We start from the raw sequence: 25,000 nt of genomic DNA, 5'->3' as shown, positions 1-25,000 counted from the left end.
GTTTATATTGTTTATAATTTATTAATGAATACATTATTTATTTATTTATTTATTTATTTATTTATTACTTTTTTTTATCTATCTAGTTATTTATTTATTTATTCATTTATTTATTTATTACTTATTTATTTATTTTTTATCTATTTATTTATTTATTTATTTATTTATTTATTTATTTATTTAGGTCACTTATTTGAGCCTCGGCTGGGTCATTTGGCATTGCTGTGTGGAGTTTGCATGTTCTCCACATGTTGGAGTGGGTTTCGGGTGCTCCTGTTTCCCCCACAAGTCCAAAGACATGCAGTACAGGTGAATTAAATAAAAAAAAAATTTAGATTAGCCAAAATTGTTCATAGTGTATGTATGTGAATGGAGTGTATAGGTGTTTCGCAGTGATGGGTTGCAGCTGGAAGGGCATCTGCTGCATAAAACATATGCTGGATAAGTTGGTGGTTTATTCCTCTGTTGCAACCCCTGAATAATAAAGGGACTAAACCGTAAAGAAGCTGAATGAATGAATGAATGAACAAAAACTAAGTTGTCCCAATGAACTTAGTTTGAACAAGCAGCAAATATTTTGGTATTTTGAGTGCTATCCATTGTTATTTTTTCACAAAATGTTCTATAAATAAACTAAAAAAAAATAAATCAAACGACAAAAGAGCAGAGCGTCTCACAGGCCAAAGATGATGGACTCTGACCGCAATCTCGCCTTCTTTCCTTGTCAAAACGCAGCTGACGACAAGGTCAATCCCCGTGCCAGGCCTCATCTAGCTCACTTTGACATTGAGGAGCCTTTCTACCTGATTCCTCACAATTTGGCTCCAGTTTCCCAATTCCCAACCCATTTAGTGAGACAGACATGCTTGAACCCACAAGCTCTGGCAGTCTGGGAAAGATTTATCGGGAAATGAGCATCCGATTAGTGTGTGTGTGTATGTGTGTGTGTGTGTGTGTGTACATTTGTGTTGTTTTGGTTGCATTTGTTTGTGTGTGTTTGTGCGTGTGTGTGTGTGTGTGTGTGTGTGTGTGTGTGTGTGTGTGTGTGCAGGTGTGTTTGTGTGTGCATTGATTTGCGTGTGTGTTTGAATTGCGTTGTTGAGGTTGTGTGTGTGTGTCTACTTGTATAGTTTTTGTTTGTGTGTGTGCATTCATGTTTGTGTGTGTGGGTGTATATGTTTGTGTGTCTGTCCGTGGTTGTGTGCATGTGCAGGTATGTGTGCGTGCGATTGGATTGCTGTGGTTATTTGCGCGCGCGCGCGTGTGTGTGCGTGTGTGTGCGCGCGCGCGCGCGCGTGTGTGTGCGCGCGTGTGTGTGTGTGTGCGTGTGTGTGTGTGTTTGCGCATAGGTTTTTGGGTGTGTGGGCATTTGCATTGTTGTAGCTGTGTGTGTGTGTGTGTGTGTGTGTGTGTGTGCGCGTGTGTGTGTGTGTGTGTGTGTGTGTGTGTTTGCGCATAGGTTTTTGGGTGTGTGGGCATTTGCATTGTTGTAGCTGTGTGTGTGTGTGTGTGCATGTATTGTGATTGTGTTGATGTGGTCGATGTGGTTTTGCGTGTTTGTGTGTGCGTGTGTAGTTTTGTGTGTATGTCTGTTTGTTGTGGTTGCATTTGTGTATGTGTGTGTGCGCGTGTAAACAGGTTTGTGTTTTTGTGGGGGTATGTATATGTTTGTGCATGTGAGTGTGTGCGTGTGTGTGTACAGGATTGTGGGTATGTGTGTGTGTATGTGTATGCGTGTGTTTGTGTGTGTGTGTGTGTTCATGCATAGGTTTGTTTGTATGTATGTGTGTGTTTATGTTTGTGCATATGTTTATGTGTGAGTGCCTATGTGTGGTTGTGTGTGCATGTACTGGTTTCTTTGTATGTGTGTGTTTATGTTTGTATGTGTGTGTGTGTTGCGTTGTTGTGGTTGTGTGTGTGTGTGAATAGCTTTGTGTGTGAGTGTGCATATGCGGGTGTGTGTTTGTATGTGCGTGTGCAGGTTTGTTTGTGTGTGTTTGTGCATGCGTGTGTGTGTGTGTGTGTGTGGTTGTGTTGTTGTGGTTGTTTGTGAGCATAGGTTTGTTTTTTTGTGTGTATGTGTTTATGTTTGTGTGTGAATACATGTTTGTGCATAGGTTTGTGTGTGTGTATGCTTGTATGTGTGTTGTGGTTGTGTTTGTGCATGCATGCATGCATGCGTGAATTGTCATTGTGTTGATGTGGTTGTCTATGTGTTAGTCTGTGCAGATTTTGTGTGTGTGTGTGTGTGTGTGTGTTTGTGTGTGTGTGTGTGTGTGTGTGTGTGTGTGTGTGTGTGTGTGTGTGTGTGTGTGTGTGTGTGCGTGTGTGTGTGTGTGTGTGTGTGTGTGTGTGTGTGTGTGTGTGTGTGTGTGTGTGTGTCTGTCTGTGTGTGATTTTTCTGTGCATGTGTATGAGTGTGTGCTTGTTTGTGTGCGTGTATAGGTTTGTGTGTGAGAGTGCTTGTGTGCGTTTGTGTGCTCCTGTGTGTAGGTTTGAATGTGTGTGTGTAGGTTAGTGTGTGCATGTTTAGGTTTGTGTATATGTGTGAGTAGGTTTGTGTGTGTGTCTGCATTTGCATTGTTGTGTTTGTGTGTATGTGTATTCTGACTGGCTGTAATTATATTGCTTCCTTGTCTTAACTCCGCCCATTAGAGCTTATTTTCATCCAATAGCAGAACAGCAATGACTAGGGAGGTGAGGATAAATATAGTAAGGCCTCATCTGATCGGTCAAACTTAGATAAACAACCAAAGCATTAAATAGATATAATGTATCACACATGCCTGCGATATGCATGTTATTATTACTGTGATACAGACAATTTTGGGATATATTGTGCAGCAATATTGTGTGTGTATGAGTGCGTACTTCTATCGATTTACCTTCTATGTATGTATATGCCTTCATGTGGTCTTTCTAAAACACCCAATATTCAGCATTAGGTTTGCTTCAAATGTATTTACATCACTAAATGTATACTGCATGCATCAGAGAACGGTCTATATGCATTATTCACACACTAACAAAGCTCAATCCTGCACCAATAGTACTGACACTTTTCATTAGCATTATAATCCGCCGACAGCTGGTGGAGATTGACCAAAGTTGCTGATAGAGTTTGTCAACAGCCCAACATCAATGATTATATCCACTCTTTAAGATACGCTGCTTTGCCGCGGCCAGATGCTCGTCCTTGGATAACACAGTTAGCAAACATTGTCTTGGGCTATCATGGTGCTACTTAATTCAGCAGACAGATGTGGAGGAGAACAGTGAACAGCTGGAGCTTCGGTCTCGGGGAAGCAGAGATAGCGGATCTGTGTTTTAGCACTGGCATATAGGAGGCGCTCTTTAATCACGGTGTTAGCAGGATGTCTGATAAACTTTGTCCTGGTGAAGTTGGGATGAATCATTGATGCTTATTAGTTGTGCTTTTAGATGTGGCTGGTGGCAAAGATTCTAGTGCACTTACTCATTTGTATAGTTTTGAATGGGGGAAAAAAGTGAAACGGTCATTATGGCTACTAATAGGAGCCAATCCTTGATCACTGTAAACCAGGGATGTACATACTCAGTCCTAGAGGGCCGGTGTCCTGCATGTTTTAGTTCCAACCCCAATTAAGCATATCTGAAGTAGCTAATCAAGCTCTTTTTTGATATAGAGACTTCCAGGGAGGTGTGTTTAAGGAGGTTGGAGCTAAACTATGCAGGACACTGGCCGTCCAGGAACGAGTTTGGACATCCCTGCTATAGATTGATGTCAACAAACACTGGAATCTCAGTTAAAACTTGCTTCACAGACATATAACATATGCGCCACCGCGTCACCTAATATTATATTAATTATATTCAATTATATTATATTATATATTATATTCAATTAAATTATATTATATTCAATTATATTATATTATATATTATATTTAATTATATTTAATTATATTATATTATATTATATTATATTACATTATATTATATTATAATATATTATATATTATATTATATTATATCACATTACATTACATTACATTACATTACATTATATTATATTATATTATATTATATTATATTATATTATATTATATTATATTATTTTATAAGAAGCTTCCAGGGAGGCGTGTTTAAGGAAGTTGGAGCTAAACTATGCAGGACACTGGCCGTAGATTAATTATAATTAGATTAATTATATTCAAATATATTCAAATATATTCAATTATATTCAATTATATTATATTATATTATATTATATTATATTATATTATATTATATTATATTATATTCAATTATATTATATTATATTATTTTATTTTACATTATATTATATTATATAATATTATATTATATTATATTATATTATTTTATATTATATTATATTATATTATATTATATTATATTATTTTATATTATATTATATTATATTATATTATTTTATGTTATATTATATTATATTATATTATATTATATTATATTATATTATATTATATTATATTATATTATATTATATTATATTATATTATTGCTGCATGGTGATGCAGTGGTTAGCATGTGCGACTCACAGCAAGAAGGTCGCTGGTTCGAGCCTTGGCTGGGTCCGTTGGTGTTTCTGTGTGGAGTTTGCATGTTCTCCTCGTTTTTGCATGGGTTTCCCCCACAAGTCCAAAGACGTGATATAGGTGAATCGGGTAGGCTAAATTGTCCGTTGTGTGTGTGTGTGTGTGTGTGTGCGTGCGTGCGTGCGTGCGTGCGTGCGTGCGTGTGTGTGTGTGTGAATAAGTGTGTATGTATGTTTCCCGTTGACGGGTTGCACCTGGAAGGACATCCACTGCGTAAAACATATGCTGGATAAGTTGGAGGTTCATTCCGCTTTGGTGACCCCAGATTTATAAAGGGACTGAGCTTTATTTTTTTGAGAAAATGAATTAATCAATATATTATATAATATTTTATTATATTGCATTTTATTATTTATTGATTTTTTTTTTTTTTTTTTCGGATTAGTCCCTTTTTTAATTAGGGTTCGCCACAGTGGAATGAACCACCAACTTATCCAGTTTTACACAGAATATGCCCTTCCAGCCACAACCCAGAAACACCCATACACTCTCATTCACACATATACACTGCAGCCAATTTAGTTTTCTCAATTTCTCTGAAGCACATGTGTTTGGACTGTGGGGGAAACCAGAGCACCCGGAGGAAACCCACGACAACACGAGGGGAACATGCAAACTTCACACAGTAATGTCAACTGGCCGAGCAGGGACTCGAACCAGTGACCTTCTTTTTGTGAGGTGACAGTGCTAATTACTGAGCCACCATACCACCCTTATATTATATTATATTATATTATATTATATTATATTATATTATATTATATTATATTATTCTTAAATTATGTTTCAGCTTGTTAAGATTTTTTTGTCATACTTGGTTTTATTTTTGTTTTATTTCAGCTGTATTTTTAGTTACTCATGTTATAATATTATTTGTCTATAATGTCATATTTACAATATAATTATATTTTCTAATTAATTTATTCGTTTATTTATTTATTTATTTTACATGATATTATTTTTATTTTTGTTTTAGTTTTTTATACTGATATATAGTTTATTAACACTCATATAATACATTTAATTCATTTAATTCAGTAAAAATAACATTACTTTTAATATTACTTCATTAGTTCATTCTATTTTATTTTTGATCATGTTCCATCATTTACAATAATTTTTAATTTTCGTTTTTCATTCTTCATTTTAATTTTAGACTAAATGATGTCGTGTTTTTACATTACATAGATTTCTTTTGTTGATGTTTCTCAAAATATTTTTTTAACAAGTCAGTTCTTGATTTCTTTTTGAATTAAAATCATATTACAACCATATTTTAATCAATCAGAATTATATTTCACAAACGTTTGTTAGAAATATACATTACATAGTTATGCAGTATGATCATGTACTTAAAATGCCACCTTAAAATGCGGTCCATGAAAGCAACTCATTGTCTCTTTTGTGGCTCTTTTGTAAGAGAGATTATGTCTCAGTTTAAGCTCTGTTTCTTCATTATTCTAATACAGGACCATAAAAAGGCACACATCTCCTCGTAATTAGGTTGACCTTTCCCCGTCCGGGTTAGTGCAGGACAGGTGATGAAAAGCAGCTTTAGTGAAGGCCATCCGTCTTCCCGAACCCCCGACCGCTTTGATTCAATCGTTTGATTTCAGCATTCAGACACCAGGAGAACACACAGCCTGACAAAAGCATCTCACACTCCCTCCGGAATCTTAAAGGAGACCTATTATGCTGCTTTTTACAAGATATAAAATAAATCTCTGACGTCCCTAATGTGTGTATGTGAAGTTTCAGCTTATTAAAACATACAAATAATAGTTTATAACTTTATGAACTGGCCCCTTTAAGACTTTCATCCAAACTGTGCCAGTTTGGTGACTGTCGCTTTAAATTCAAATGAAATTTTCAAAAGAAGGTGGGGCTATAAATGTCTGTGTGTCAGCATAGTGGCACATTCAAAACTCTAATGATGGATGGCTGCTTCTCACTCAGGGCTGTTTATGCTAATGAGGGGGGAGATAGTCACTAGTGGGCGGGGCTTTCACCCTCTGATGACATGTACAAAGGGAGAAAGTCAGTCAAAGTGTTTCTGCAGACTGTTTTGATCCAGTGTGATTATAAAACAATTGAATTCATTATTTATTTATTTATTTTTTTTTTTGGATTAGAAGCTGGTTCTATTCACACATTGTTGCCACACAACTGTGTTTAAACCTTCCTTATAAAAGAGATTTTCATAATAGGTCCCCTTTAAAGGATTTCCACACTGCTGACAGCACCAAACTGAATGGCCTGAAGTAAATATGAGTGTTTCTCGCTGGTGTAAAACTCACCGGCAGTGTTGAAATGTTGGCTGTGGATCCAAGACTGGGTTTGTTTGCTGTAGGGTTTTGGGTTATTATTGGCTGGACTGCTGTTTGCTGTCCTGAAATGATCCCATCTCTAAGGCCATGTGTCTAGCAGATGAAAACTCAACATTTAGGTTACAGTAAACATTGAAGTACAGTGGACATACAGTGATTCTGCAATACAGTGTAGGCTGTTGCTGTAATATGGAAAATGAATTGTACAATTTAAAGAGACAAACATATTTCAGAATTAAAAGCTCATTTTGTTTTCACTTTTCTTTATTGATTTAACAGCCCTGAAGTTTTTATTAATATGCACTCACCGGCCACTTTATTAGGTACACCTGTTCAACTGCTTGTCAGCACAAATTTCCGATCAGCCAATCACATGGCAGCCGCATGGTCAAAACGAACTGCTGCTGCAGCAGAAGACCACACTGGGTGCCACTCCTGTCAACTAAGGACAGGACACTGAGGCTACAATTTGCACAGGCTCACCAAATTTGGACACTAGAAGATTGGTAAAAGGTCGCCTGGTCTTATTAGTCTGGATTTCTGCTGCGACATTATGGTAGTGTCAGAATTTGGCTTCCAAAACATGAAAGCATGGATCCATCCTGCCTTGTATAAACATTTCAGGCTGGTACTGGTAGTGGTGTAATGGTGTGGGGGATAATTTTTGGCACACTTTGGGCCCATTAGCATCTATTCAGCATTGAGCAAAGGGCCTCCACAGTCACCATAGCTCAATCCAATCGAGCACCTTTGGAATGTGGTGGACGATTTGCATCATGGTTGTGCAGCCGACAAATCTGCAGCAAGTGTGTGATGCTATTAAGTCAATATGGAGCAAAATCTCTGAGAAATATTTCCAGTACCTTGTTGAATCTATGCCATGAAGGATTAATGCAGATCTGATTACAAAAGTGGGTCCAAACTGGTAATAGTAAAGTGTACCTAATAAAGTGGCCTGTGAGTGTATATACAGTAAATTGTCACAAAACTGTATACTTCATCTTTAAAGCTGACATTTTAATAACAGCAACAAAAACACAGTGTTATACAAATGTATTCATTCATCAATCATCACTTTCTTATCTAAAACTCGTTTTGTTGATGTTGTTACTGTTTTTGCTGTTGCTGTTATGACTGACATGTTTTGATGGATGACTTGATTGTTTTGATCTGTGTGCTACTTGGAATCATTTTGCTATCTATTGCTAATTGCTCTAATTAAAGACTACAACAAAACAGATCACCCACTATCAAACATTAGAAACGTTTTGTGTTATAACTTTTATCGTTTAAAATACATATTTAAGGATGAACTTTGTAAGCGGAGTATTTTATAAGTGACTGCAGTGTAAAAAAAACAACAACATTATGTGAAACATGTAAATGAAAGGTTATGCTTAGATGATGTTTGTTTTAACTAGATTGATTTGTGTACATATGCATAGTTTTAATCACAATGTAAATCTAAATATATAATATTAATACAATAAAGGGGCAAAATAAACAGTGTGTGACAGTATTTTTTCCAGATGAAGAACAAAGTAATTAACCTTTTAGTCAACTTTTAGAGTATTGCATCTTTATAATGTGAGAAACATTTCCCTGGAGTCATATTTCCCTGGCGTAAACTTCAGAAGTTTTTATTTAAATTTCCTTTATGCTATAATAATTATTGTTCTAAAGTTTTAATTATTGTAAAATGTAATTGTTATTTCTATATTATTTTTATCTACACTATATAATAATAATAATAATAATAATAATAATAATAATAATAATAATAATAATAATAATAATAATTATTATTATTATTATTATTATTATTATTAATATTATTTATTTATTTATTTATTTATTTATGTGTTCATTTTATTTATTTATGTGTTCATTTTATTTATTCATTTATTATTCTTTTATTTTTATTCATTTATTCATTATTATTATTGTTATTACTATTATTATTATTATTATTATTATTATTATTATTATTATTATTATTATTATTATTATTATTATTATTTTATTTATTTTTTTTTTAATTGTTATTACTACTACTACTACTATCAATAATATTAATAATAATAATAATAATAATAATAATAATAATAATAATAATAATAATAATAATTATATTATTATTATTATTATTATTATTATTATTATTATTATTATTATTATTATTATTGTTATTGTTATATAAAAATAATAATAATAATAATAATAATAATAATAATAGTAATAGTAATAATAATAATTTCATGTATTTATTTATTTATTTATTTATTTATTTATTTATTTATTTATTTATTTATTTATGTTTGTTTGTTTATTATTATTATTACTATTATTATTATTATTATCATTATTATTATTATTATTATTTATTATTATTATTATTATTATTATTATTATTATTATTATTATTATTATTATTATATTGCAATGTCATTTTTTATAGTCTTTTTATTCTTTACTGTATTTGGGTGTTCATCGGGGTGGTCTGCAATACCCAGTCTGAGAGCTGTCTGTTAGGCTTTTTGGGCTGCCAGATGGTGTGGTTACGATATCAACCAGCAGTGGATAATGGGGCCATGCATGCTAACCAGCCAAACCTTGACCCCTCAATGTTAATGATATGAAAGTGAAGGACGTACACATTTGTCATGTGCACAACAAAGTTAAAATTGTAAATTGGGCACACGCCATTGAAGTTGCCACCTCTGAAATGGAAATTACATTCATATTCCCTGAGCATTATTGTCTCCTTGAAGCATTTGCGTTTCGTTAAAACCCAGCTTATAATTGTCCAGAGGAAGGACATCTTTGATAGAAGTTAGTTCTGCAAGGTTATCAATCAAGGACACAAATAAACACTTGGGGTTTTGCCAAGGAAAGCAGTAACTCTATATTTTGATTACAAAAATAAAGTAAATGCAACAAAGCATATTTGTTGAGCTGCACTGGTTAATGTTTTAAAACTGAAGTTATTCAATTTATTATTAATAGTTTTGCTATTTACACTTATATGAACACTACTGACACTGAAAGATCTGACTTGTTTTATTTGTGCTATATAAACCTGATTGAATCTGATTGCTTGATAGCTGTGGCATAATCTGCTATAACAGCACTTGAACAGCCTCTTCACCCTTGTGTATTAATCCACCCACATAGAGTGACAGCAGATCAATACTCACTACAGTTTGACAAATATGGCAGCTGTTAGACACCATAATGTACCTTTGAGGCTTTTTTGGGTGAGAATGTTGTTGTTTAGATTGCAACTTTGCAGTTTATTTATGAGGATAGTACCTTCTTTTCGGAGATTAATCGCATTAGTGGCCATCAGCCTGTCATACTGAGCAGGGCAAAGACGGTTAACAATCCACCACAAGATGTCGATAGAGGCTGCATAATATGTCCTTAGGGTTGAAAAAGTCATTGTAATATCAAACTGCAGCTGGTTAAATCATTATAAAACTAGTAAGTGACATTCTAAGTCGATCTCTCTTTATTGTATGTTGTAGTGCTGTATTTATACCATAGTTATCTACTAGTGTTTGCTTTGCTTAGGCTTTTTCAGGGTTAATTATTGTGATATCTAACAGAGAAATGCCGGGAAATATTTCTAGACTCATGGCATTTCATGCCGTCATGGATGGATGGATGGATGGATGAATAAATGAATGAATTAATGTATGAATGAATTGTTCAAATTAATGAAACAAATCAATATGTGAATGAATGAATGAATGAATGAATGAATGAATGAATGAATGAATGAATGAATGAATGAATGAATGAATGAATGAATGAATGAATGGATGGACAGATAGACAAATGGACAGACGAACGAACGAACAAACAAACAAACAAATGAATTGTTCAAATTAATGAAAAGGATGAATATCTAAATGCATGAATGAATGAATGAATGAATATATGGATGGATGATTGGATGGATTGATGGATGGATGGATGGATGAATTAATTATTGTATCCATTATTGAATAATTGTATAAATGAATTAATGTTTGAGTAAATGAATGAATATATATATTGATATATAAACACTGGGAGATGTCTCTAGACTGATGGCATTTCATACCATTTAGCCTTATGATCTTAAGATGTGAGCAAAATCATCTGTTTTGTCATCACTTTAGACATTATGCAAGATAAACGTTCAAATACTAGCTCTAAAGTGACGTTGGTGAAGTTGCAGCGGTTTCTGCTGTTCTGACGTCAGCTGCAGATGTGAATGAATGGCTGAAAAAAGTAGTTCCTCATACAAAGAGGTTTTTGAGAATCTTCGTGTTTTTCTGAGACTAGCCACGATCAATCATATAACATGCTTCTTTCGAAATTAGTTTGTGAATCTTCACTTAAGACATTAAATATATTAATCATTTATTGATTGATTCATTCATTTATTTATTGTTTTTGTTCTGATGAACATTATATACTGAGGAATGTTAGATACATGTAACCATCGATATCATTTTTGTCAGTGTTTCCATTTATCAAAATTAATTATTTTGGGTGTTTAACAAAACAACAACAAACAAATATTAAATTTTATTTCTTTTAAATTATAAGATTTAAATTTTGGTTAAACTATCCATTTAATTAATTGTTGAGGATACTTTCGAATTGCAGCAATGCATTGTATATAGGGCTTTACATTAACACCCGCCAAATGTGGGTAGATTTTGGCGGTGGCGGGTAAGACAAACACTCCCACTAGCCACTTTGGCTGGTTGAAAATAATTTTCCCAGATAATAATTCTTAAAAGCAGGGTTCGACAATAAGGATGGTCCAATATGCATGCACAGGCGATCAAGAAGCAACACGACTGACAAAAATAATTGCATTCGCAACTTCGTGCGAGCCAAGCAGGTGAATATCGAATAATCACTCGCGCTTACATCTGAGGTGATGCGCGCGACTGTTTATAAGGCGTGCGCGCTTCCGTTTCTTTTTGTGAAGCAACTGTGTCTAGAAACACAACTGATGTGATCGAAAAAAAAAAAAAAGGGAGGAACATGCACCTATACAGTCTTGCTGCTTTCAAGAGTTCCAGAGTTGACTTATTGTAAGCAGCGCCAGTTGCTTTCGTTTTAACCATTCTTTGTAAAGATAATTTATGGGTCTATCATTAACCATGCGTGTTTGATCATCCTTTCATTATCACACAGTATGTTTTTTACCTGCTTTCTTTTGCATTAATATGGTTTATTTATCTTTTTTTTTTTTTTTTTTTTTACAATAACATTGCTTTAATGGGAGAATAAGTCTCCATTTATGTGTAGTTAACTGATGATCTGGGTCCTTTAGCCAGGACAAATGACTGTGCACATGTTTTGTTAAGTAAATGTAAATGTAAAAAATATAGTATTCAGCTATACTTTGCATGTCTTAACACTAGGGATGTAACGGTATTGTAAATACCGTCATACCGCAATATTAATTTTTTCGATATTACCGTAGTCGCAGGACTTGGGGAATACGACTAATAACAGTCATGGGGACTGCAGAAACACAGCACACTGTTCAGATTGATGCAGACATTGACTTGTACCGCAAAGAGTTCTCTATCTCACTCATGGTTTGTCCTCTCAAGTGGGGGAAAGACAATGCACAGCGTTACCCACTGCTGTCAACCTGGGCCAAGTCATATCTCTCTGTCCCAGAAACCTCAGTCCCAAATGAGAGGGTTTTTTTCTGTTGCAGGGGACATTGTAAATACCCAGAGATACCAGCTTTTACCAGATTATATTTATATGATAATTTTCCTTAAAACCCATCTCTATCTAAGTGAGTGAGTGAGTGAGTGAGTGATTAAATGTTGAATGTGATGAGTTTTCAACAATACTAAATTGAAACTTTATTTTTTTTTACATGGTTTAATAATTTTTTGTTATTAAAATTTAAGTTCCTGTTTCAAAGCTTACAGATAGATGGCTAATTTGTATGTCATTGACACTTTTGGCACTTTTTTGGAGTATTTTCATAAGTTTTGTTTTTTCCTGTAAATGATTCATTAAATACCGTACCGTGACATTCATACCGAGGTATTACCGTACCGTGAAATTCTGATACCGTTACATCCCTACTTAACACATTTAAAATTTGTGGCTAAGAAATAATAAACTGTTTATTTATGGTGTGGTCAGATATAAATTGGGTAAATCCTTCATTTTGGGCTCTGAAAGTTATGAAAACTAATTGTAATATATAAAACCCTGACCCATTAGCTCATGATTATTGAGCAAGCTCATACATGACACAAAAAAAAAGTTAAATGAATGAGGAGGGATGGAGAGAAAAAGCAAACTCTAAATCAAGTAATTTTAGCATGTCAAAGTATATATATAAAAACAACAATAATTCTAATTATTATCATCATCCTAATCAATGTTGAACTTCTGAGAGTCTTGTTGTGAATATTTTTGTTTCCCCCATACAGGTTCTTATATGTTTAAGGTGAATTGGCAGTAATTTGAGCTCTAGAACTTTTCTTTTCTGCTGAACTTCTGAAATGTCATAAATCTAACAGTCACTTTCAGCTGAGTTCATTCTGGTTCAATCCTGGACTGTCGGCTTTGACTCGCTGTGGTGCCAGGCTCACGTTGTGTCTCAATTCACCTACCTTGGCCTAAAAATACGTGGACCTACTCTTTGTGAATTCCAAAAGTACATGCTTTTTTTGAGTGTGGAATAAACGCTGAGATTTCCATCAATAATTAACTGTACACATTTCACTGTATGCTTTGCATGCAGACGGATGCTGCAAAGAGTGAAAGGTGGCAGCATAATTTATTTCCTCCTAGCAAATATGATTTAGTTTAAGCAAATGAGTTGGAGAGGCTGATCTCAGCCAACTGCAGGTTCATCGGTCAGATTACTAACTTTGGCTCGCTGTGGCAGATGGGTGCGTCACATAATATCACATTTGATTTATAATCCATTTGGGTTAATGGTTATGCGACTGCAGAGTTTCACAGTTTAGGGCATCAAAATATAAATTATACAGCACATCTGTATTGTATGCTTGGAAAAATCCTACTGAAAATTACACTCTTGGCAATGCATTGTTTGCAAAAATAGTTCATTTCGGGACATGCATATATACATGAATGAATGAATGAATGAATGAATGAATGAATGAATGAATGAATGAATGAATGAATTGATCAAATTAAAGGAGCAGTCAAATTAATGTATAAACTAATATATGAATGAATCTATGAATGAATTTATTATAATTATAATATATTAATGATAAAATTATTTTAATTAATATATTAAATGAATAAATTAATATATCAATGTATGAATACATTACTATATGAATAAATTAATTAATATGTAAATGAAGAATGAATGCATGAACACATTAATTAATTATTGTAAGAATGAACGAATGACTGTATAAATGATTTAATATATGGGTGAATGAATATGTAATTGAATGAATAAATAATTGAATGGATGAATGACTGAATTGTACATGACTCAATATATTTGCATTAATAAAATAATGTATGTATAAATTAATTTATTATTATATAAATACACGAATGTGTGATTGAATACATTAATACAAGAAACAATGAATGAATAAATATGTAAATAAATGAATATGGTAATGAATGAATGAATGAAAATCGTTAATATATGGATGAATAAATATATAAATTAATAAATAAGTATATGAATGAATGTATGAATGAATAAAAATATGAATGATTGAATATATAAACAACTATGTGAATTAATGAGTGAATGAATGAATAAACAAATTAATACATTTGGAAATCAATGAATAAGTACAAGAGTTGATGAATGAATGAATGTGTAAAAAAATGTGTAAATAAATGTGTAAATGAATAATATACAAATGAATGAATGAATGAATTAATTAATGTACAAATGAATAATATGCAAATGAATAAATGAATGACTGAATGAGTTTTTTTAGTTTGTTTAGTTGATTAGTTATGTATTATGTTATTTATTTTTCACTTTATTATTTTGCTGTTTCTTTTATTTTGTTTAGTTTTTTTTTTCCATAACATTATTTGTTTTTTAATTTAAATTTTTAATTTAATTTATTTTAGCTTTGTTATTTTTATTAAATTGTATAGTAATTTATTTATTTATTAATTTATTTTCCCATACACTCTTCTGTTTAGGCCAGTAGTTTTGTACAGCAGAATAATAAGACACTAGTTTCCTCTCACAGCTTTACGTTCTCACAGACACAATAAAAATAGTAATTTAACAAGGCTTATTAAACAAGAGTCAACAAATGAACAGAAGTTAGCAGTTCTAATTATTTTATATTGAATTGTTGTGTCCTTCTGGGTTGGTTATTAATCATATTGCAATACATTTATTAGCAACACTGGAGATCGATAGTTATCAGATGTCACCCACTCCTGGACTCTGACATGTTTTATATGTTGTTTGGTCGGTGGACTGATGAAAAACTAATAATTATAAATAATAGTAGAAACCAAACAATTAAAATTAGCATAAAATATTTAAATTTACATTAACTTAATTAATTTAATTTAATGTATTTTTTTTATTTATTTTACTGTTTGTTCGTGCAGATTTTTCACAAACACACTAAAAAGTCAGCTTTCTGTGATGCTCCAACACTTTTCATATGAGGGTCAGAGCTCTACATTACGGTTTCAAGTCATTTGAAATGAACTTAAGTGACCGTGAAATCATTAGTTAGTTGCGTAACGCAGTCCACATCCATACAGTTATGATCCTCTGTGCGTTACATTGAGTCAGCAGCCTTTGTTCATCTCTCTGGTTTAAACAGCACAATACTGCAGCTTTCCTTGCACTCTTTCTCTTGCCACATTTTGTCTAGTCTGTGAAGTTTAGCCTGGCTTTGAACCAAATATTTGTGCTGATAAGTCGCTTTCAGAAGTAAAAAGCTCACTTTTCCACCTCAGAACCAATTGTTCTGCAAGACGAGCTAATACATGTCAAGATCAGGTCAACTCTGCTATTTTTCTGGTTATTATGTGAAATAGTTTCTTTTTTAGGCGCTGTAGTAAAAAAAAAAAAAAAAAAAAAAAAAAAAAAAAAAAAAAAAAAGATTTAGGGTGAATAAAAAAATAAATGATAACTTTATTTGTATTATTATTATTATTATTATTATTATTATTATTATTATTATTATTACTACTACATTTCCCCAGATGGTTAAAGAAGCTTTATTCATCTTTATTAAGCTTTATTAATTATTTATTTATTTATTTATTTATTTATTTATTTATTTATTTATTTATTTATTTATTTATTTATTTATTTATGCATACATGTTATAATCCTTTTTTATGCAAAATGGTTTGTATATTTTTCACCCCATTTAAGCCCCATAGTTTAAAAAAAACTATAATTATATATATATATATATATATATATATATATATATATATATATATATATATATATATATATATTTATTTATTTTTTTTTTTTTTAAATGTCATATTTAATATATGCAAATTAAAAAAAATTTCATTGAATCTGAACTAATTTGCTAATGTTATATATATATATATATATATATATATATATATATATATATATATATATATATATATATATATATATATATATATATTAAAATGATATCAAAATTATATATATAATTAGATATCAAAATGAATTAATGAAAAAAAGAATTAAATGAATACAGAAATATGTAGAAGGACTTTTAATTTGCAGTAACCTGGTGAACTGTATGCAATTACAAAATCAGTGCGTTTAAGGTTGGTTTTCTTTAAAAATCAACAATCTTCACTGCCAGGTTGATATACAATATAACGTGGGTCTCAGATTGAACAAGAATCACTGCATTAAATTACATTTTCCAGCGGCATGTCTTTAAAACATTGTACTACAGTATTTTCAATACGGGTTGCCTGCTGATTCTGATGGGGAGTGCATGTAAACGACTTTTCATCTGGGTTTACGCTGAAGTCTATTTAACTGGTTAAATCTTAATTACATTAAAACATCGATGCTGTAAAAGGAACCATATAAAATTGAAAAAGCTGACATTGATCATTCACCGGCTGTTTATCGGTATGGGAAGTAACACTAGTTGTGCATATTTCCTAATGTAAAAATACATTAAATTAAATGATATTAATTAAAACCAAACAAGTGACAAAAAAAAAAAAAAAACTATTAAAAATATAAGACAATATTAAATCATCATAAATAATTTTGCTCCTGAAAAAAACATCCATAAAGTGACTACATGTCTTTCTCTTTTTTTAACAGCATTAAATTGTGCAGAGTGCTGAACAGCAGTGCAGATGTGCATCAGGTTGCAGCGCTGCTCTCTGCACAACTGCGTGTCTATACTGAAAGTGTAGATGTGTGTTATTTATTTGATTTGAGTTTGGTTTGTGTTCAGGCATGTGGAAGCGCGTGTCTCTCTGTGACCTAACAAGCACGTCTGTCTCTCCCTGTGCTCTGAGTCTCGCAGCTGTGGTCAATCTGCTAAATAACAGCCAATTTGAGCTCCTGATCCTGTGCTGCACATTAGAGATGCTTATTGGATTCGTGCTCAGCATTTGCCACCAGACTGAAGACCCAATGGCGCGTTCAGACTCCACATCTCGCTTCAAGACACACAGAGACCTTTGCATCTGCATGTTGGATCTTGTGGAGATGAAAATTTGAGCACTTCAGCCGTGGTCACACTGCAGTTTTCGCCTATAGACTTCCATTCATATGTATGTGAAGACCACAAACTCAATCTTGTGTTTAGCAGTTCGCTGCATTAAAAAGTTCTAGCTTGGTGAACTCTGACCTGCGAAATACGCATCACGTGACTGCATTACACTAATCGAAGATCAAAACATGATCTCTGTGTACAGCAGTTTAAAATAAGGACCAATTGCTTACTTTTTATGTCTGATCATCTGTTTAATCGTTCCCCTTTTCACACAGAAATTTGCAAACTCAAACTCTAGTGTGACTGCGGCATTAGTGTTGATTTCAGGTGATAAACTCTGGAATGTGAAATACTCTTTCATATATCTGTTTTATCCAATGTGCAATACTTTATTAATATTATTTATTTATTTATTTATTTATTTATTTTTTATTTATTTATTTTTTATTTGTTTTTCTCTATTAAATAATACAGTTATATAAAATATAATATTCAACAACAACAACAAAAACCAAAAACAAAAACAACAACAACAACAACAACAACAACAACAACAACAACAACAACAACAACAACAACAACAACAACAATAATAATAATAATAATAATAATAATAATAATAATAATAATAATATGTAAATAATAAATTAGTGTGTTTATATTTATTTAAATTAATAAATAAATAATAATTAAAAAATAAATATATTAAAAATAACATTAACAGTGATAATAATAATAATAATAATAATAATAATAATAATAATAATAATAATAATAAATTATATAGTAATTAATTAAATAAATTATTAATGTATGCATTTATTCATAATAATACATGAACAATTATTAATATTGAAAATAACAACAACAACAACAACAACAACAATACTACTACTACTACTACTACTACTACTACTACTACTACTACTAATAATAATAATAATAATAATAATAATAATAATAATAATATGTAAATAAGGAATTATTGTTTTCATATTTATTCATAATTATACATAAACAATAATTCATATTAAAATAGCATTAACAACGCTAATAATAATAATAATAATAATAATAATAATAATAATAATAATAATAATTTATATAGAAATTAATTAAATAATTTTTTAATATATGCATTTATTCATAATAACACATGAACAATTATTAATATTAAAAATAACGACAACAACAACAACAACAATTCTATTACTACTTTCATTTTAGATAATTTTAAATGTTTTTTGAACAAGCAGCTAAATAATTTTTTTTCAGTGTGGAATAAAGAATAATAGTACTACTAATAATAATAATAATAATAACAATAATAATAATAATACTAATTATAATAATAATAATAATAATAATAATAATGATAATAATGCAATTTTTTATGCCTTTATTTTATTAGACTCCATTATCATCTAGACTGCACTGATCAGCATGCTCTATCCTGAATGCTATTATACACACACTGATATGATACACAAAACTTACTTTTCTTCATTTGTATTATCACCAATGTTACCATTGTACTATTGAATTGACTGCATCTTTGTTTCCTTTAATTGCCTCAAATTTGTTTGTTTTATAAAGCGATCATTCAGAATTAAGAAAACATACAAAAAAAGGAACCGTTCCTAGAATAAACAAAGCTTTCCTAAAACACAAATGAGCTCGACCTCCGTGTTGGACATATTCTAGGAAATGTTGTGTCTCTGCTGAGTAACTGTGTATGCAAATAAGTAGTAAAGGCAGAAGTAATACAGTGTGAAATCTTAGCAACAGCACACACCGAGCACAAGTCAAACAGCTAATTTAAACCAGACAACTGAAAGGAGGCCAGCCACTTGTTTTCCTTGTAAACTTATAATTGAGTTTTAAAGTGTGAAGGGAGGTGAGCTATAATGCAGCTGTAATGTTTCGCCTCGCGTGTCACTTCATGGAGAGCAGCATCTCTGTATTCAACAGATATTAAAGTGTGTGGATATCATACAGAAGATGTGAAATTGGCTTGTAGGTAAGATGCAGCTATTGAATTTGATCATTCATTCGTTTTCCTTTGGCTTGGTCCTTTTATTAATCTGGGGTCACCACAGCAGAGTGAACCGCCAACTATTACAGAATATGTTTTATGCAATGGATGCCCTTCCAGCCACAAAACATCAATACACTCTGGCATTCACACACACTCACGGCCAATGTAGGTAATCCAGTTCACCTGTAGCACATGCGTTTAGACTGTGCGGGAAACCAGACAACCCTGAGCAAACCCACACCAACATGCAAACTCCACAAAGAAATGCCAACTGGTCCAGGCCGGAGTCTAACCAGCGGACTTCTTGCAGTGAGGCCCTAAATTTGATTAAACCACTGTTTTTTGGCATTACTGTGTAGTGGATTATTATGTTATCTTGACAAAAAATACTCGAAATCAACTTCTCAGCATGTTTAAAATCTCCACTAAAACTCCATCTATCCGGATAAAGAGTAATCCAACAGAATCCACAGCACATTAAAAAGCCAGCCAGAACAGACCTGAGGAACCCTATAGTAAGTCAGAATAGGCTAACAACTTTTTAGCAATGTTCTTGAAATCAGGAGAAGACTCTGTAAAGCTTTACATTAAATCACAAGATTTATACAGCAACCAAACCATTTTTAGAGAACAATATGAAATACTGTATATATGGTAAGGAAGTTACGAGTAACACTTTATTTTGCAGCCCACAATTATTCCTGTACATATACCCTATGTGTATTTATATAGAGTTGAAGTCAGAATTATTAGCCTCCCTTTGATTTCTTTTTCTTTTTAAAATATTTCCTAAATGATGTTTAACACAGCAATGAGATTTTTACAGTATGCCTAATATTTTTTTTCTTCTTGTCTGTTTTATTTTAGCTAGAATAAAAGCAGTTTTAATTTTGTTTTAAACACATGTTAATGTCAATATTATTAGCCCCCTTAAGCAATATTAGCTTTGGATTGTCTCCAGAACAAACCACTGTTATACGATAACTTGCCTAATTACGCTAACTTTACCCTAATTCACCTATAGTTAAGCCTTTAATGGCCCGTTTCCACTGAGTGGTACGGTACGGTTCTGTTTGGTGCGCTTTTATGGCCGTTTCCACTGTCAAAAAGCTTACCGAACCAAACCGTAGCATACCACTTTTTCGGCACCCTTTTGAAAGTGTACCAAACGGGAGAAAATGTACCAAAAGGTGGAGCTACACGTGCTGCTGAACGCTGATTGGCTGCAGAGATACGTCACAAACTCGTGGAGCTACACAGAAGGTAAACAAAAAAACCGCCATGTTTTTTTTAAAATACAAAGCCAAGACATTACATGAAAATACTATATGAATATAATAACCAGTCATGGATGACCCAGGCTCAAACAAACCTTGTCGTTGTCTCGACGAACAGACACCAAGCCAAGAAGAAAAATCTGCCGTGTCCTGTTGTTGTTTTACGAGCCCGTCTAAAAGTGCGAGCGGTATTCGCTTTATTCCGGGAGTTTGCGTTCGCTCCTATATTTGATATAACGAACTTCTTGAGCTGTTGATAATAGCGTGAGTGTGATTATTAAAGTGTCTCCGTCATCTGATCCATTCAGAAAGAAAGGACAAGGGCAAGAGTGAAGCGAGAGTAAAGCGCGGAAAAAAAAGAGAAGCCATCAAAACAGGAGCAAAATTGTTTTAGCAACCTGAATCATGAACAAACTGCCATGTTTATCTTGGTATTTTGGACTATTATGAACTGGGAATGACAAAATGACTCTCTAACAGAGCTTGCATGCGCTGGTGAAGATTAAAGACACAGATGAGAGGTTTGCTGTGGGCAATATTGTGTGTGTTTTTGAACTCAAATAAGTACTAAATGTTTGCTGTGTGCAATTTTTCATTAATAAATAATATATCGGAGAGTGTAAGGGGCTCTATGTGTTCATATATGTTGCATTTATGTATTTATTTTATATAATTACAGGCATTACAGCCTATTTTGCACTGTCATTGATCTGCAGTTATAATCAAATCATGTTCATGGAAAAGTTAGTAATAAACATTTATAAACAAGTATTTATGTGTGTAAAGCGTCTGTTTTGTGAAAAGTGCTGCTCATTATGATATGTGAGCGACCCGTACAGCTTTACTGTTGACATTTATTCGAGCGAGCATGACGTCGACTTAAACTTTGTTATACACCACGCCCACCAAAAGGGTACCCTTTGTGGTGGAAACGCAAGCCTGATAAAGGTGACCCGTACCGACCCGAACCGTACCGTACTGTACCAGTCAGTGGAAACAAGGCATAAATGTCACTTTAAGCTGTATAGAAGTGTCTTGAAAAATATCTAGTCGAATATTATTTACTGTCATCATGGCAAAGGTAAAATCAATTATTAGAGATGAGTTATGAAAACTATTATGAATTTGAGGGCAATTTTGACTTTCTTCTGCGTTTTTTTTCCCGTTAGAGCTCAAGAGAGTTGTATTTAAAGAATTAGTCAACCAAAACATGTAGTGAACTAGGCTGCTCGCCTTCATGTCACTCACTAGTCCAGTTTTCTCCCTTGTGATTTTGGAGTGCACTTACTCCGCCGCCGTGTGCGCGTTTTGAAGGCTATATACGGGTGCACCCTGACCTGACGCAGGGACAGATCTCTGGACTGCAGGCCTAGCTTTAATCTCACAGTTTTCATAAGTTAATTGCTACTTAATATTGTAGAATGTGTGTTCTGAAGGTTGGAATGATGGGAGTTATAGTAATTAATGACAGAAATAGTTTTCAGTTTTGAGTGAACAATCCTTTCTGAAAACTGGACTGGGGGGAATGCCCCCTTTTCTCACTCGTACCGCTGGGCCTGCATGTTATACACAAGTTTTCAAGCAAGACGATGCAGCGATTGCCTCATTCCTGAACACCGGCTCATAGATTGATTGTAGGTGAGTGCATTTCAGCATATAATCTCCATTGTGTTTCTTTTACAAAGACACGCAAGGTGAAATTTTAACCGAGCAGAAAGCTTCCTATCAATTAGCTCAAAAGGCTTTCATCTAGAACAGGGGTTCCCAAACTTTTCAGCCCGCGACCCCCAAAATAACAATTCCAGTGACTCCCGACCCCCAATATCTTCTGAGGTGGTTATAAATACAGAAACCTTGCATGCAATGACGCAGACACACCAATTAAATTTGTGTCAGTGCTTTAAATGTGCCAGAAAGTATAACCTGATGTTATAAAATCAAAATGCATCTGACGCTATTGCTGCCTTTAATATAATGTAATTACCCCAGGGGTCGCAATCCAATAGACCTAGTAACTATAAGCTACTATAGTAACTATATAGTATATACTATAATTATAAACGACTATTTTTATTTTCAGTATAGTTATGGATAAAATATGTTAATTCGTATGGTTTAATAAAAATAAATAGATTTTTGGAAATCACCAGGCGACCCCCCTTCATTGCCCCGCGACCCCTCGGGGGTCCCGACCCCCACTTTGGGAACCACTGTTCTAGAACACAACCACCATTGTTCTGATTAGCAGAAGCACTGTACTTGTTTTTCTGAACGTGTGCATCATGCAGCTGAGTGTGCAAAACTAAAAGGTGGGTGGTTACATTTTCACAATTAACGTTGACGTTTGTCTGCTTTCTGAAAAGCATTGCACAGCAGCCATTCTTTCTTTCCCACAATGCAGCTGTGTGTCTTACTGCTGTGGCAGCTAATTCAGGTGTTCTTTATCTTTTACTACCTTCCCATGAGCTGCCAGGTAATTCTGATTGGCACTGTGAGGTACTTCAACTTTGTCGACACACAGACACAATGGTTGCACCTCCTACGCAGCACGTCTAATGAAGAGCCCACATGTGCCACGTACCATCAATCAACAGTTGTTAGCAAGTCAAGATGATGATTAAATTATTAGCAAGCCTAGCGCAATTGCTACCGCAGGCTTCACCCCCATAGCAACCGCAGAGTTAACTAGCAGGCTGAAGCTGTCCTGGTTACTTTAATTGTCACTGCGCTGTTGGGTGCAAACACTGTCTCTGCGAGGAAACCGATGCCAGTGTAGTAATAAAATAATAGCCACACACAGCTGAAGTCAAATTTATTAGCGCTTTTCTTTTTCAATTATTTCCCAAATGATGTGTAACAGATTTAGGAGTTTTTCACAGTATTTTCCATCATTTATTTTCTTCTGGAGAAAGTCTTATTTGTTTTGTTTCAACTACTGAAATCAGTTTTACATTTTTTTAAAAGCATTTTAAGGTCATATTATTTCCTTAATCTATATTTGTTTTTCCCGAAAGGTTACAAAACAAACCATCATTATAAAATGGCTAATTACCCTAACCTAACCTAACCTAGTAAAGCCTTATAATGTCACTTTAAGCTGAATACTAGTATCTTGAAAAATATCTAGTCAAATATTATGTGCTGGTCATCACGGTGGCGCAGTGGGTAGCACTTACAGCAAGAAGGTTGCTGGTTTGAGTCCCAGCTGAGTCAGTTGGCATTTCTGTGTGGAGTTTGCATGTTCTCCTCGTGTTCACGTGGGTTAGAGATCTGCGCAGGACTAAATTTTAAATCCCGTTCCCGCCTGCTCCCGCCAGGTTTTAGCCCGAACCCAACCGCTCCCGCTTATATTCAGCATTTGTTGTCCTGCTGCCCAACCCGCTCCGTTTTCTACCCGCCGCGCCCGATCCCGCTAAAAAGCAGGGGGGAGAACAAAATCGAAATCCACCCAGCTATACAGAGTCCAGACAGCCTATAACAAGCTGTCTGTATAAACACACACACACACAAAGCTCTCTCTCTCTCTCATTCGCGCACACACACACCTCTCATTCAGGCGCACACACACACATACACACACACACACAGCAACGAACAAACAAGCTAAACACAGCATCGCGCTGTTTCAGTCACACATATAACGTTACATACGCGTGCTCGCTCGCTCGGGAGTCGGGAGCGATATTGTTGACGGCCCGCTCCCGTCCCAAATTAAACCTGTTACCGACCGCTTCTGCGCTTTATTCAGAAATGTATTCCCGTGCCGCAGAAATCCACGGGAATGCAGACCTCTTACGTGGGTTTTCTCCAGGTGCTCCAGTTAATATTGATCTTCATTTTTTTCATTTCGTAGTGATGCCCTATGGCCATGTAATTCTACTTTCCATTAGCATTTCCAGAAGTTCAACTTTTTGTGCAGTGTTTAGCATCTTCCTCTGCCTTTTTGGGTGCTACCACAGGTGCCTTTGTCGGTGTAGCCTGTTTTGTTAAAATTGTGGAGAGAAAACTTGCAAACATACAG

The sequence above is a fragment of the Danio rerio genome, chromosome 1 (assembly GCF_049306965.1).
Source record: "Danio rerio strain Tuebingen ecotype United States chromosome 1, GRCz12tu, whole genome shotgun sequence".
NCBI lineage: Eukaryota > Metazoa > Chordata > Actinopteri > Cypriniformes > Danionidae > Danio > Danio rerio.
This window is presented reverse-complemented; position numbering follows the sequence as displayed.